The sequence below is a fragment of the Protopterus annectens genome, chromosome 10.part0 (assembly GCF_019279795.1).
Source record: "Protopterus annectens isolate FY-2018-M chromosome 10.part0, PAN1.0, whole genome shotgun sequence".
NCBI lineage: Eukaryota > Metazoa > Chordata > Ceratodontiformes > Protopteridae > Protopterus > Protopterus annectens.
In genome coordinates, this window is record NC_056744.1 from 274031373 (window position 1) to 274048562 (window position 17190).

Consider the following 17190-nt stretch of genomic DNA (forward strand, 5'->3'; position numbering starts at 1 on the left):
CAGTGATACAAGACTTATAATGCCTTCCACACATTTAGACCAGCTACTACACAGACATGGACTAAAGGTGGAGGTGTCTCAGTTTACGTCAAAAATAAATATACCTCAAGCATAGCTCTTAACTGTCCAGATTTTTGCCTCATATTTTTGGCATGTTCCAAATAAAATTTGTGGTTTTCGGACAAATCACTGAGGATTGAACTCACTAAATAATGGCATACATTTGAGTTTCAGACATCATAGCTTTCAGACAATGCATACTAACTTTCTAAGTCTATAAGAGCAATATTTAAAATCTGTCTCTATTTTTGCTTTTGTCCCCCCATTATTTTAGGCTTTATTCAAATGTCTTGTGCTAAGAAGTTGAGAGGTATGACCTCAACACTGGTAAAATATGACGATGTACTTTAACTTCTTCATGTTCAAATCACCATAAGCAAAGTTCCTCTGCAAACTATAGGTTCTCCTCCATGACTCAGGAAACCCATAACACCTATTTAAACTTAGTGGAAATACTCACCATTCAACCCAAATACCATATTAATGAGTGACTTTAGTAAGTCCAGTATTAACTTGCAATCATAGGTGACACCGAACATGCATGCACAAAGATTCCTGGATTTTGTAAACACAAACACCCTGGACCAGATTGTCAATATGCAGACCAAGGGCGCAAGCATACTGGTTCTCACAAATATGGGAGAGTGCTGCACATTCTCTAGCATAATGTCCTCTCTGGTAAGGTCAGACAACAAAACAATCTCCTTTGAAATAAAAATAGAATGCAAAACCCCATTTAAATATAAAATGTTCAGGAACTACTCTAAGGCTAATATTCTACTATTAAGTGCAACCTGGCAAAATTTCAAACTACCTAAAGCCTGAAAATGTTGATGCCTACACATTCTAAGGAGGTATATCATATAAAGCCTCCACAAGAACCTTAATACCTGCACAGCGCGACTGTATCCACCAGGAATTAGTACAGAACTAACTCATAAAATAAACCACCCTGGTGGAAACACTGTATAATACAAGGAAGTAAATCATGGTAAAAATTAAGAGGTGTAGCACCCAGCAAGATAAAATTGCTCTCATCAAAGTAAACAAACAACTCAGAGGACAAATAATGTCTACAAAAGCCAAATTTGAGGTAAATTTGGCCTCTCCGGCCAAGTACAATCAAAAGGCATTCCTTGGCTATGTGTGCAACCTCAAAGGCAATGCACAATTGTCTGCAGAGCTCTTTGTTAATGGAGCCATGTGTACCATGTAGGAAGATATAGTAAATCTACTGGAAGACAAATTCATCTTTAACTTTACCCCTCTGTCCCACTCACCCTCTCCTCAGGAAATAACATTAAATATAACTCCTCCTAATATCACAAGGAAAGAGGTCCTCTATACTATTTCTGTCTCTTTCTCTCTAATGCCAAGAACACTGTAATAATGAGCCCAGACAATATCCCAGTCTGCCTTATGCATAGCTTTGAAAAATTACCAATAAGGGCCTCTGGAATAACTATTTAACCATAGTTTTCAAACAGGCTTCATGCCTCATAAATGGAGAACAGCAATCATCATCCTTCTGCACAAAGAAGGGCCATCTACAGAACCTGGAAACTACAGACTCATAAGTCTCAGTTGTCTCATATGCAATCCATGAAAAGAATTATCATGGCATTGATCATTATTGATGCAGGAACTCTCTAGACACTGGAGCCAGCATGGTTTGGTTTTGTCAAGGGTAAGTCATGCCTACTCAACCTGGTAGTCTTCTTTGAAAAGGTCAAAAAAGCAATGGACAAGGGGAAAATAGTTCACACTGCCTACCTTGACCTGGCCAAGGCATTTTACACAATACCACACTAGTGCATTGCTGAGAGACTGAGGAATTTAGGTATAAACCCTTATGTCACCAGTGAATAGCCAGGTGGGTCACAGACAAGACCCAAAATGTTAGAATAGGGGAGTTAACTCTGCAAAGAGACCAGTCACACATGGAGTCCCTTGGGGAATGGTTCTAGGACTGCTCCTTTTTGGAATCTACTTCTCTGAAGTCAAGCCAGTGTCAAGGACCTCTGACTGACCAAATTTGCAGACAAGTGGAAATTAGGAGCAGTCATAGAATTCTCCACCAACACTAATGTTCTCCAGGAGGGCTGACACAGAAAAATTACTTGTGTCAGAGCCATGGACTAAAACTATATACCAAGAAATGCAAAATAATTTCTTTTGGGAAGTCATCCACCCCTGTTAACTATGATATTGACAACACACCATGACCCAGTTGTCAGGGTCTTGGAAGCAAACATAGACAGTAATCTAACCTTTGACCATTATGTGCCTACAGTAGTAATGGAAATTATTCTATGTCATGCAACTTATAAACAAAGGTATGGCATCTAGGTACAAGGAGGTCATTGTCACACTGTTCTCGGTAATCATCAGACCTGTAATTGAGAATGATGTCCCCTTTGGTAGGCAACTATCCAGACAAATCCAACAATTGGAATGTCTACAGAATTTCATCAATAAAATTATACAGAGAGTAAGTAATATGTCTTATGCAGGCCACTTCAAAGCCCTATCCTTGTATTCTGTATCTTACAGGCTGTTGAGACGAGATCTATGCCTCACATTCAAGATGGATTGAGATGGAACTCCTGCATGTCCATAAACTCAACATCATCAGAATTATGTATTCTAATCTATTAAACTTTGCCTGTGATATAAATAGGACCTGCTGTACAGACAGGTATGTATCCAAGAGACTACCCTTTCTCTGGAACAGGCCCCCCCCATCCATGTGAAACAGCGTTCCTCCCTTAGGTTCTTAGTTTAGTACTAAGCTAACTGCCCTTGCGAGCTATTTTAAGCCTAGCCAATTATCTCTTGTGAGACTCAAACCCTGTACCTTGTGTTTGTAATGCAAACACCTTAGCCATTAAGCCACCCTCCCTAACACAATTCAAGTATCACTTGGACAATTGGATAGGGATCAGAAGTTTCATCCCTGGTTTAGCTCCTATGTCTCTAATGGACACAAGCAGCCTGTAAATGGCTCATCCACCAGGTGCCTGCTTGTAAATGTTTCATCTCACAAGCCCCTGCTTACACTTATCAAGGGTACCAGAACTTGTCAATGATTTGGGAAGCATGCTAGGATCAAAAAATGTCCCAATGGTCGTTAGCCTGGGATACATCTATGAACCTTAGAACCATGCAAAATGTAAGTGGTTCCTTAACAGACGCAGCCCATAAATCCACCCTAAAGTCTACCTCCTCAGCATAAATTTTATATGTATTGTACTGCAACTGTAACTGTTTAAAATCTGTACATTCTGTCTGATAATATGACAGACATATTATGGCTACTGTTTATGTAATTGTAATTGTTTAAAAATGAATGTTTTTCCTGGCAGTAATAATATTGTTCTGTGAATGCTAGGAGTTATTTTTGATCTGATTGGAAATTATATGTATCCCTGATGTAAGACTGTAAATGGTTCAGTAGTACTGTATCAGTATTCCTCCTTGTTCAACAAATACAAACAAAGTAAATAAATGGGAAAACAAACAAATAAGTAAATAAATCAATCAATAAATAAATAAATACATAAACAAATAAAGTGATGCCTATGACAAGTATTTTGATGTACAGTTCTGCTCTTATTTACATACTGATGGTAGGAACACGTTAAATACAAGTGAGTATCAACTGTTGTATTACAGTTACCACTAATGGTGGTGCATTTTATAAGCCACAAAATCGCACTGATCTATGTCAGTATGGAGGATTGTGCATGACACTCAGAAATACTAAACTACAACATAATGGCATGCTAATCAAGAAATTATTTGTATCATCAGGGCTTTATACTCTTGATTGTGGTCACAAGAGTATAAAATCTAGTCAAGCTAGCTGTACGTGCCTGTCTTTACTCATATCAGTAGAGAACATCCATGTATGTCAATAAGGATATGCGGATGTCGTTTTAATGTTGCAGTGATTGTACCATATAGGGATGTGGAATTGCATCATATGTCAGAAAACTAATACAGTGCATTATACTTGTGCATGCATGGGTGTATGCGCGTATACACACAAACAGAGAGAGAGAGCTTTATAGATATATATAGGTTCCTAGATTGCTAGTCAGAGACCATCAAGAAGCTCAGCCCCATCATCCAGTACTTGTGGGAAACTAGACATATCTCTGTTAAGCAGACTTTCTACACATATCTTTGGTGAAAATTTACTATCACTCATCTAGTCAGTCAGACTGGTTTTAACAGCTGAAAGGGAAGTAGTCTGTTTAATACGCAAGGGCAATTATGTTTTGGCAGTTGAGTAGCTGATTTCTTTTTTCCAAGAGAAGTAGATAGAGAGTGTCTAATGTCTTGAACATTTTTGTTGAAGGTACCATTGCTGTTTCACAGTCTTTTGGTGAGATGCCAAGGGATAAAATAAAGAGAACTTATGCAACAGCTGGTACCGAAACTTGGAGAGGTGCTGACAAGGACAGACCTATTGACAGAGGCATCAGAAATAAAATCCGGTGATGAGAATTAAAAGTGAGTCTGGTGCAGCAATAAACATGCATGGTGTATAAGACAAAATTGTTTTGCTGTTTGGGTTTTCAGTTGAAGAGGTCAATGCAATTATTATTTTATTCACAGAAACATTTTGTGAAATGATTTTTGAGACCTTTTTTTCTGGCTAAAGGGTTTGTGAATGAAAGTGTTAAAAAAGTTTCTGCAACTCTTGGAGTATCTGTTTCAGAATCTGAATATGCAGACAAGGAAAGTACTACTAGTTTGTTTTAGACCTAGTGAAGTAACTAAACCACAAATTAAGACTTTTTTGTTTGTTTTTTTACAGGACAATGCAAAAAGTGTATGACATTAAAAGAGTATTGGATTACGAAAAAGTATTGAATTGTGTATGTGGGAATGAGTTTCAATACACGACAAGTTCAGCATTTGCGATACTTTATTATAATGCATAAAAAATGGAAATATGACATTCTGTGGTCAAACAAGGCATGTTTTCTTTGTGAAGATGACAAACATGTATGGGTCCATGGCTGTATACTAGGCTAACAACCACTAGAACCCTTAAAGGCCTAACCATGCAACCCAAATGTCACCCACAAATTCAACTTTTATAGGGAGTGATTTACTGTCTGCCTCTGTCCATCAGAAACAAAAGATCCAGACCAGGAGTGAATTTCTAATTACTCATCCATTAGTTCAAGTTACTCTTCAGTAGGGATAGAGAGGGATTCTGCTTCAAATGAACAGGGAGCGTGTTCCAGGGAATAAGAATTTTCTGAGAAACATATCTGTTTCTCCAAAGTGTTCTCTTTATGTTGCAAGCTAAATGTATGTCTTCTAATCTAGTAGTGATGATGTAGTTTGTGTTGTGCATGTGCAAAAGGTTCATCAAAACAGGGTCCAGGGACGCCTTGTATGCCCAGGAAAGATCACCTCTCAGACGTCTGTATGATACCGATTGAAGAGACAGGGCTTTGAGGTGGTCATTGTAGGACATTATATTTACTCCCAGTATTCTTTTTGTAAGGAACCTTTGTGGACATTCCAGTTGCTGTATGTCTCTGGGCAGGTACATATCAATGGAGGCATTATATTTTATGATGGGTCTGATGAGGGCCGAGTAAATTGGGATAATGACCTCTCTGGACCTAGATGTCATGCTCTTGTTTATAAGTTGAGCAACACTGAAGGTTTTCCTTCCGACCTTGGACACATTGGTTGAAGGCTACATTGCAAGCTACATGAGTTTTCAGATCCCTGACTAATGAATCAACATTTAGGGGTGTTTTACTGATGACGTAGTTAGCCAGGATGGCTGACATTCCAGAAAGCACTGTAATGCATTTCTTGCTACTGAGTTTTAAGCCATGGCTTTTATATTAAGTGTTTGTTTGAGTTAGACATTCCTGAAGGATGTTTTCATCTTGGTGATATAGGTTCATAAGTTCATAGGTTGGTATTAAGGCTATCGGCCCTAAGGCCTATGCAAGCCTAGCCATAACAATTCCCTGGAAATTTTTTCCGACAATATTTACTTCTCTGGGCCCCTGTCTAGCATGGTGACTGACATGATCCCCGGGGTGAATTTCCTATCTCCCATCCAATCATCAAGGTTCCTTTTGAAGAGGGCCAATGAGGTGCTCTGCTTGACATGTATGGACTGTCTATTCCAGAGTATGAGGAGTCTCTGGATTCAGTGGCTGTTCCTAGTTTGCAATCATGTGTGAACTTGGTTAGCCAGAGACCTTTGACATCGGCTTTGACATCCCTGAATTAGATGTAAAAGAGGAGTTGGGCTAGCATAGAGCCCTGAGGGATTCCATTGGTGGCCAGCCTCTTTGTGAAGGTGGCTTCACTGATTCTAACCTCCTGGGTCCTGTAAGTGAACCAACTTGCTATCTAGTGTGTTATAAAGGGTTTTATACCTAGTTCCATAAGTTTGTTGACAATGCCCAAGTGAAGTATTGTATCAAATGCTTTAGCCAGTTCTACATAGGCAGCATTTACAGTTTCCCCTCAAGCATTGCATTAGTGACCTTTTCAAAGAAGTCCACCAGACACAGTAAACATGACCTTCTTTTGACAAAGCCAAACTGGGATGGAGCGTGTCTGATCACCTATGTCTTGTTGATAACTGCCATGATAATTCTTTCCATGGCTCTGCAAATAAGACCAGTCAGACTAATGAGTTTGTAGTTTCCAGGATCTGTTGAAGGTCCTCACTTGTGAAAGGGAATGACTGTCTCAGTCCTCCATTCATAGGTTCATAGGTTCATAGGTTCATACTAGGCTATCTGCCCGAGGGCATTTACAAGCCTAGCCCATAGTTTTGTGGCTTACGCCACCCCTTTAGTATGGGGAACTATACCCATTATTTTGCTGTGCCTCTGTTGAGCAATGACACTGAGGTAATCCCTGGGGTATATCTGCGATCTCCCATCCATTGGTCAAGAATTCTCTTGAACAAGGCCAGCGAGGTGCTCTGCCTCACATATACCGGGATTTTATTCCACAGCATAGGGAGTCTTTGGGTGATGAATCTATCCCTCCAGCACGTCCTATTAATAGCCGTGTCGAGGTTTAAGTCTCCCGCCCTTGTGGCTCTGACGGATCTAGATTTTTTGAGGTGAAGCATATTCATCAAATCTGGGTTTGACATGGCCTTGTATGTTAGGCAAAGGTCACCTCTGAGCAAGCGGTAAGCGACTGAATAGAGCTGGAGTTCTTTCAGTCGGGCAGCATAGGACAGATGTTTGAGACCCTTTATCCTTTTGGTGAGGAACTTTTGTGGCCTCTCCAGCTGCTGCAAGTGTCGGGTCAGATACATTCCGAATGGGGCGTTGTACTCAATCATTGGTCTGATGAGTGATGAGTATAGGGAGACTATGACCTCCCTTGATCTAGATGAGAATCCCTTCATGATAAGGTGGGCAATGTAGAAGGTCTTGCTAACTACTTTAGCTACATGGGTGTCGAATGACGCACAAAGCTTGTTTTAAGACTACAGTTTTATAATGACTCTAGGGGTCCTGATAAGTCATATTTTTGACTGTTTAGAAGGCATCCTGGGATGACATTGGGACCCATTGAAGCCGTTTTTTTTGGTTTAGCAAGTTCAGCCAGTGCATGCTCCCTAGTTATAGTCAAAGGTTATGTTTGAGTGATGGCTGGGACTGAGAAGGTGGTAAAGTTGGAACTGAATTTGTCCGATAACAACGTTGCTATATTGCCGGGCTCAGTGAATGTGGCACCATTAACCATCATTTAAGCACATTGCTGTATACTGCTCTTGAGGTGTCTGACATAGCTGAAGAAGGCTTTATGGTTATCTTTCACCCAGGAGGCTATTTTTAATCTCAAAGTTGGCTTCGCTTGATCAAATTATTCCTATTAGTTGTTTATTTAGTTTGATGATTTTTCTGATATTTTTTCCTTTGTTGTATGTCCTGTTTAATTTGGGATTCCACTATTGTGGTTTGTTTTTAGAGTTTGTTTGACTTACTTAGATAAGTACAGCACCCTATATGCAGCCTTTGATGGGTCTATATTATAACACTGAAGTCTCAAAACTTTGAATGTTATAACATCGAACCCAAAACCATGAAAGCTGAAAACCCCGAAGACTGAGAACAACACATTTTTTCCCTGGTAATCGCTGTTCCAGTACATAACACGAAACACACAAACACTACAAACTGTTTCTAATGTGAGGCCACACACCCCAATGTGAGGGGGTTTTGTCCCCCACACTCCCCCTACTTAAATATACCAACTCTGAGATCGCACCATAGTGGAGGAAATAGCAAAGCCATGGAAATGGCCCACCAAATTCTTTCCCTGGGTAAGAATTCAATATTCCGCGGCTTCGATATTGTCAGTCTTCGAGGTTTTGGGTTTGATGTTAGAACATTTGAAGTTTTGGGACTTTGATGTTATAATATAGACCCGACATTGACATGGCTGTGTATATTTTCTGAGAGCAACTCTTCATAGGCATCTGTGTTCTCATTTGATGCAAGAATTTAGTAGAAGGAGATATGAATAGCATGGGGAGTGTGGATACTAAATTAAAAGTTGTACACTTACGAGTAGGAAATATAGGAAAGGAGGTCATTAACAGCATGACTGTCCATTGTTTCAGGATGATGCAACCTTTAACGAAAATGAGAATATAATTAGTAAGGAAGAGAATAAAAATCAAAAAATAAGTAGTAAATGTAGCAGTCTCAGCAAAATACCGAATGAACGTTATAATGTGGGTACAGAAGGAGTGCAGAACACTGAAAAAGCGCTGGGTCAAAAACGAAAGAAAATGATGTTGCACTGGCATTAGGATAAGTTATGAAGTTAAAGGCAGAGCAGAATGTTGTAATCAGCATCATCATCACCCCCCCCCCATTTCACATTACAAACTTAGGGTTGGGGTGGCACATCAACTGTCAAAATTACTTAGAAATAATGTTCTCAGCACTGGTACGTGGTGCCTCAGAATGTTTGATTTGCAGAAGGATAGAAAGGTCTTTTAATACTCAGTCCATTATTAGTAGCATGCTACCTGTCTTACACAATGTATGAGTTAAGCAAATACATTTCTGACTGAGAATTTCATTGGACAAACTGAGTTATTAATATAATAGTACAGCACAAAAAAAAACAGTGGTAGCAGCAACAAAAGTATGCAACAGCATAAAGTGATTCATATAGAGCTGCATTTTTATCTTAGTATATTATTTCTATCTCAAATTATACTAAAAATGGAATAGAAAGTCAACAAGTACTGCCTCAGTGCATGGGAAGTACATTTCAATATGACCTCATTAATATGATTACACACGTCTTACTAAGTTCTGTAAAATTGTGTAGTAAACTTCAACAATGTATACCTTAAATTCAGTAGTATGGAAAGTAATACTTATTGTAGAACTCTGGCCTCCTGTACTGAACCTCTGCCACCTACTGGGCAAACTAGTCTGCAAGTCATCATACCTGTGCCTGCACTGCTATCCAGACAGAGGGATACAAGTTAGGGATATCCTAGCTATCCTAGCTCATCCCCCATCCCAGGTCAAATATCTCTTTTTTTCCATGAGCGTATACCTACTGCTTCCAAACTTTGCAGGTATAATGCCTACAGCAAATGAAGGAATATTTTAATCACCTCCTCACACTAGTGTAGGGTCGAGCCTTGAGCTTTCATAAATGACATACTCCGCCCCACTTTAAGTAATAATGAACAGATAGGTATGAAACTGAGTCTACTAGGGTATGAGGCATATCCGCTGAGGTGTGACATCATGCTGCCTGGCAGCTTACATCTTGCTCTGTCACCATCTAGGCACTGAGGACTGGCTGCATTTACTGAATAGTAGCACATGCACACGCACACACTTTCTGCCAGAAAGCAGCACTTGGAAGAGTTTGCATGCACTTATTTGAGCTCTTTGTTGCTTTTCCACAGTAGCAGGAGCTGAGCTATGCAGATTAATGCAGTTACACAGATGTACAGTAACGTTTTTCATAGAACTAAGTGTGAAAATGTCTAATTTTCATAGGAACTTCACAAATAGTCCAAAATTGGTTGAATTGTTCTCAGTGTTGCCATTTAAATTGCCTCTGGGAACTTCATTTTTGTGTGAAAGTCGATGGAAAGCAATACATAATGTAAACAGTTTATAACATATCATTTAGAATCAAAGCAGAAGAAATAAGCAATGGCCAATAGATTTTGCTGAAATCTATTTCAGGATTAGTATCCAACTTCCTGGTAAGGAGAGACCCTTTATTACAAAACAGCACTACACATGTTCTGGAAAAGTCTGTGTAAAACTATTACTTTAAGTAATATACCTTGAAATCAGTTGAATTGTTTACTGCAGACTGTGGTACCTGGCAACAGAAATACTTATGACCAAGCTGCAGGTAACATTACTGCATTTCAAGGAATAAACTGACCCAAATATTACTTAGTCAGTATTCTTCTCCGTCCATCTGACAGGCATTCATGGGTCTACATTTCAATGTACATATTCTTACATATAATTAAGACAGATAATGTTTACACCCACAAAAATGAAAAAGAAAGAAAGAAACACATTAAAAATGAATTATCATGACTATGACTAATTCCTTTCATTTTGATTTACTAGAGTTGAATTATCATTCAAATGCCTAGATAAGACTTAATAATACTTATAAGGCAAAGGTGTGATAATTAATACAAAACTTACATTTCCTGGAAAAAAACATTACAACATAAGGAACCATGACACTTAAGAGTCAGTTTTACCACTGAGGAAAAGCACTTCTTCCCTAACGTACTTAGGACAAATGGCAAACTACTTTTTGTAAAAAGGGGGAACAATACAAGCAGATTGACCAAAGATGTGGAATCAAGTTGTGGCTGATATATATGCTATAGGGGGAAGGAACCACACCTTGACACAGGTCAGTAAAAGAGAGAGCCAATGACATGTTGGGCCATTCAAGGGCTAAAGCAGGGCAGAATGTAGTTGTCCATAGTAGTAGCAGCAGCAGAGGCAGCAGAAGAGAGCCTTCCCCTGTTTAGCCTTTAACACCGGTTTGAATACCTACTCGCTTTAAAGGTACTATGATGCAGAAGAGGAGGGTGCAGGATTTGTTTGAGGTGACATTGACACTAGCAATTTCTGAGATTTGCGAGTTCCACATACAGGTGATACAGAAAGTAATTGTTTTATGAGCAACGTCATGACATGAGTACTTGAAATGATCTATGTGTGTATGTAACTGTGAAATATTTCCTCATCTGGTACTCCATCAGCATAATAATAAATGGATAGTCTGCTTGGACGATCACTCCAGTGCGTTCAAAAATTCTGTGCAAGAATACTGAATCCAAGTGCAAGTTAAAAAATCCAGTTTATTATTGTCCATAAATCCTCATGATACACTGTTAAGCACATACAAGCTGTTTTTTTCATTGTCCTGAGCAAGTCCTGAGGGAAGATGGGATGAAAGTACATGTATATGAAGCGTTATGAACTTATATTCTTGTACATAATTGTTGAAGGCATTGGATTGATGATCCAACTGGAATATACATTTATTGTGAAGTTCTTGGTTTATAGGCTCTCCTGGACCATACTGGTGTTTTTTGTATTCCATTAACATCAGCTGTAACACCATCTCAGTAAGCATCACACGGTAAGTGTGGAAATTACACATTTAGCTCTAAATGATATGTGGGTCACAGGTGGCATTAGTACCATGAAACTATATTTCATAACAGCATCATCACCAGAAACAATCACATGCTCTGGTGTACCATGACAGGCTGATGCTGGCAGAGGAGTTGGTGTTGAGGATGATGATGATGCTATTACTTTAATATTTAGACCTGATATATGCCACTCTGCAAAATGTCATCCTGGTGAGTAGCATTTGTTCATTACTCAGCCTCAGAACAGTAGTATGCAGTCACAAAAATACTGGCAGGGCCCCTTTCCCCAGGTGGAGCAGTCAATAGTCAATGCAACAGATCCATGTGGTCAGCATAATATGGAAATGGTATCTCAACAAGAGATGGAAATACCATAACATAGCTAAAGTCACACTATTGCCACTGAGAGTCAGGGAGAGAAGGTTAGAGTACAACAGGGTATTCATGGAAAAAAAAGTGACCAGTCACGGGAATGCTGGAGGCCAGCAACAATGCCATGATGAGCCTCATGGGTGGCAATGGGTGGAATGGTTACACACACATACACACACACACACACACACACACACACACACACACACACACACACACACACACACACACACACACACACACACAGCATCTGTTTTAGCCTATGAGCAAACACATGTGTGATGCATATTCAGGCTGGAAAGCAGTTGTCCCTAAAACTGCTTTTGGCATGGATCTGGATTTCCCATAAAGAAGACAGTTAGGCCTCACTAAACTTCCTCATCATGAGGTTGAACCTCAGACTCAAGGTCATGTTCCTTTGGCACTGTTAGTTCAGTCCAAAGCAAAGGATGAAAGGTACACCACGACAATCGATGCAGACCAAAAGGGAAAAAACTTAATAAATTATTGTTTCACAAAATAAAGTAAGCACTTTCGCATTTCCAAGAATGCTTCATTAGACTTTCAAATTCATTGTGTAAAACCACCATTTAAATACTGAATCTCATACAGAGCAGCCAATAAAAACACAGTAAGGACTACTACATGAATTTTAAAGTGCTAATGCATATATATATATATATATATAACATACATAATTTTGTTTAAAAACTTGTTTAGTGAATGAACATACACTAATACTAATATACAAATACATATGTATATACATATGAATGCCTAAAGCATTAAACTATATTTAAAATAATATATGAAGTCTAAGACTCAATGTTTCAAAGCACGGTCCATGAGAAATAGTTTCAAAGAAACCTTCTCATTCAGCCCATGTCCCCTGTCAGCTTGTAGTCTAATGATCCATTTGCCTTCCTCTTTCTCAGTATAATTCCTTATATCTCCTAACCTCACTGTAGGATGTATTCACTCTAAAACTAAAAACTTAAAACTATGTGTTGTGTCATTACGAATGATATGTCTAGCTATTGCATTGCCTTCATTCTCTTTATTAATGGCATAAACATGTTCCCTAATTCTCTCTTCTGCCATTAATAAAGAGAATGAAGGCAATGCAATAGCTAGACATATCATTCATAATGACACAGTGAGGGTAGGAGATATAACAGTTCGAGATGAAAATAAATACCTTTGTATCAGTATCTAAATACAGCTTGAGTAACACAGCAGTTCAGTTTCTCAGACTACAGCACTAAACATTAGATGTAACACCTGCTACTCTACAGTTCCAGCAACTCTGCTAGTATAACTAGCATATATGACACTGAATACTGTGCACATCATCATGGCTACTAATACATGGGAAAATAATTTTCATATGATATGCGTACAATGTAAGTTTACCATGCACCACTTAGCATAGCCCATAAGTAACACTACATGTACCAAGTATTAACTTTGTAACTTTATACTGTCATGTACTGAATATCATGGGCCATAGTTCTTTACTTGAAAACAAACCTAGGTTTCAATTATTTTGCAAAGTCATATAGTTAATGTCCTGTTAGTATTTACTGAGATCTCTCTGTTGTTAAAATATATGCACCTTTAACAATCATTCTTTGTTCTTTTCTGTTACATTTACCTGGGATGTACCTGCAAATGGTCTATTGTGAACAGTGTGCCTATCCTAGTTAAAAAAAAACTAAAATGCAGAAATAAAAAATGAATGCATAATTCAATATCTTGTTTATTTAAAGGGTATGCCACATTATGTTTTACTTTTTCTTATAGTACTTGTTTGTCCTTATTGACTTCCACGGTGGTGCAGTGGTAGTGTTGTTGCCTCACAGCAAGAGGTTCTCCCGTTTGATTTTCGGCTTGGGTTGGGAGTGCCTTCTGTGTGGAGTCTACATGTCCTCCCGCGGTCGAGTGGGCATTCGAAAGACATGCATTGAATGGGTGTGCCTTTGTTTAAGGTTGGGCATCGGGCTGGCACCTCAACACCATAAAACCAGCTGTCAAACATTAGTGGACTGGAGTTCCGATGTGGTGACCCCTAACCGGGAAAAGACAAACAACAACTTGTTTGTCCTTATTGCAGTTTGTAAATGGATTACATTCACAAGGTGCATATAACTTATCAGACTGTAATTAAAGCATAAGTACATGATTCAAATAAATATATGAATTATGAAGTGGTAATGGCATGCTATTCATTTGGATTTAAGTTTTCTTTTTAGAAAAATCCACTACTACAAGGGTGGGTGTAGTCAAGCACATACCAGATATGGAGCAATGCACAATTTTTAAAACAGTTAATTTATTTTGTGTAATAAGATGCTTCACTATTCAATTAAAATGGACATATTTGTAATTGTTTACATGTTATTTGGTTGCACCTTTGACAAGTCCCTTCCCTTAAAAAGGATCAAAACTACTAACACCCTGAGATGTATGACCTAAGATTTAGTTTAATTATGGAAGAATTGCTCTTTGTACAGGGCCAAACAGATTCATAATATTAAGATTTGCTGAAAACTGATTTGATTATCAAATTAATTTCCTGCAAATTTATAGTACTGTTAACAATCACCATCTAGTCCACTGACACTATTCTATGCAACAGACATGAAACAACTGAATTATTTCAAGTGCAGTGCATAGCAGATGTTCATTATACCACACCTTACCGAGAGTATGTAACTCAAAACTGATTATATAAAGCAAGGCGGTACAGAAACAAAGCCCCTTGCATGTATATGAGTGTCGTGGGCTTGCCTTCAAGATGAATGGTATTAGTAGTTTTGAACCTCTTCAGTAGAATGGTCTGAAGAGATTGAGGTTTGCTGTAAAGTTTCTTGATTAACCCCACCCTAACCTAACTGCACTCTCATTGTATATTCTATACATGTCTGTGAGAGTAGTGTTTTCTTACATAATGCTTTGGGCTTGTTTTAGGATGAACCATCAGAATGAAGTTCACAGACTAGTAATGTTCTGTTATCTGTAATTAAGTGGTTGCATCTTGAATAAGTTACCCTTGTTTATTCTAAGTGCTATTTTGTCCAGCTCTTATTTAGTAGTTTTTTCAGCTCTTTCATCCATATTTTTTTTATCTTTTGTAAGAGTACCAGATACTGATAAGTAGAAAATGTTGTCTTCTTCTGTATATGATCTGCATGTTTTCTAAAATAAGAGGAACAATGTTGTCTCATGCGTACTTGCATTTGGAAGCCACCTTTTCCTTTATATTTACAGTATGTAGCATGCTGCTTTTTGGTTTTGCAAATTAAAAGCTACTAAATATTAAGCCATATTCTTCTATCATTTACTTAGTATACACAAATCTACGTTTGCAGATAAAAGTCTTTTCATGAAACTTGCTTCAAAATTCAATTTACTCACTTCATAATTGGAACAACATTTAAGACATGCTTGACTGTACCATTTGTCTGAACTCTCAGCTATGTAAGGGTTTACATTTAACCTACAGGCACTTTATGGGGTTTTCAAGACAAATGAAGCACAGGAATACTTTGTGAAGTTTCATTAACTGGGTGATTAATGAAACATAATTATTTTCCAAAGAAAAATGTTTAAACACATACACACATGTGTATGCAGTAAATGTCATTATACATTTAATTTAAATATAAACATTACCAAGAATTATGTGACCATTGAAGTGCATATGTGAAAAAACTAAACCTGCTGCCTTCTATCTTTTTTTTAGTGAAGCGTTATATTACAACTATACAGGAAAATAAAACAGAACCAGCTTTCAACAAATATCATTTTGCACCTTAGGAACACAACCTACGCTTGTATGCAGCATGTTCCCATGTGGTATTGTGCATAAATGTTTATTTAATTTACAAAAATGCAACGCTAACTACTTGTATCCCATTTCACGTCAGATGTAGAATAGTGCTAATCTGGTAATTTGATACCTGGCATTTTATATTCCGACTACATGCAGCTCATGTTCTGGCTTTACTTGCTCTCTCTCTCTCTTCCTTTCTGTTTAGTGAACTTCCGGATTGGTTTGCAGAATGGAAAAATTAATTGATTTTCCCTCTCTGGTACTGATGTTTCTCCCTGAACAGCTCAAGTTCAGTGTAGTGGATAGCAACAGCTGATTTGGTTAAGTAAGAAGGCATCTACGTATTTGAGAGCAAGAAGTCACTGAAATGTATACACTTAATATATTATTGTACTATTTTTAAAAAAAATATCCTTTCAACATATTTAAAAAGTGAAAAATATTTGAGCTGGCACTTAAATACTTTAATACAGTTACCTAATTTATTTAAGATAAAATGGATATATTTAATGTCTTGGCAAATCTTATCTCATTGTTATGCAATTTTTACCATTTTACATATGATGACGTATATTTTGGACCTGGCACTGTGTAATAATCTCTATTCCCAAATGAGGTGTCTTTGTATTGCTTAAAGGTTTTAAGTGCTTGACTAAAAATACAATTCTTTAGAGACACCCATGAGAAATAATGCATCATAATATGACTTTACTATTTCTTTATACACTTATTCATTCATATGTTCATAAACTGGTATGGTTCACTTATTGACTGATTTATTGGTGTATTTCTTTTCTCTTTTGCGATGTAGCCCTTTTGTTGGGTAAATAACTTAAGTTGCATGCCATTCAAGTAGAATATAAAGGAAACATGCACACACCACAGCATATTACTTACTTTTCTCCCCACTACCTGTAAAATTTCTACCCTAAAAATGAATAGGTCCTCCTTCCTCCTTGGCTGAGATCTGATTTTTAAGCAATCAGGCATATAGCCATTGTACTTTTACTCTTAATGGTCCTGACCCCCACCATCTGTTGCTGTTATAAGACCCAGAATCAATATAGGGTAGCCCAATCTGTCATCATGTTGAGTTTGTGCCCCCATCATGCACCCCATAGTAACAACCATCAATGGCTTAGAATCACCAAGCTCATTTCATACAGCCCTATGGTCATTGTGATGATATAAGCATCTGCCTGCACATAATTGACTGACCAGAATC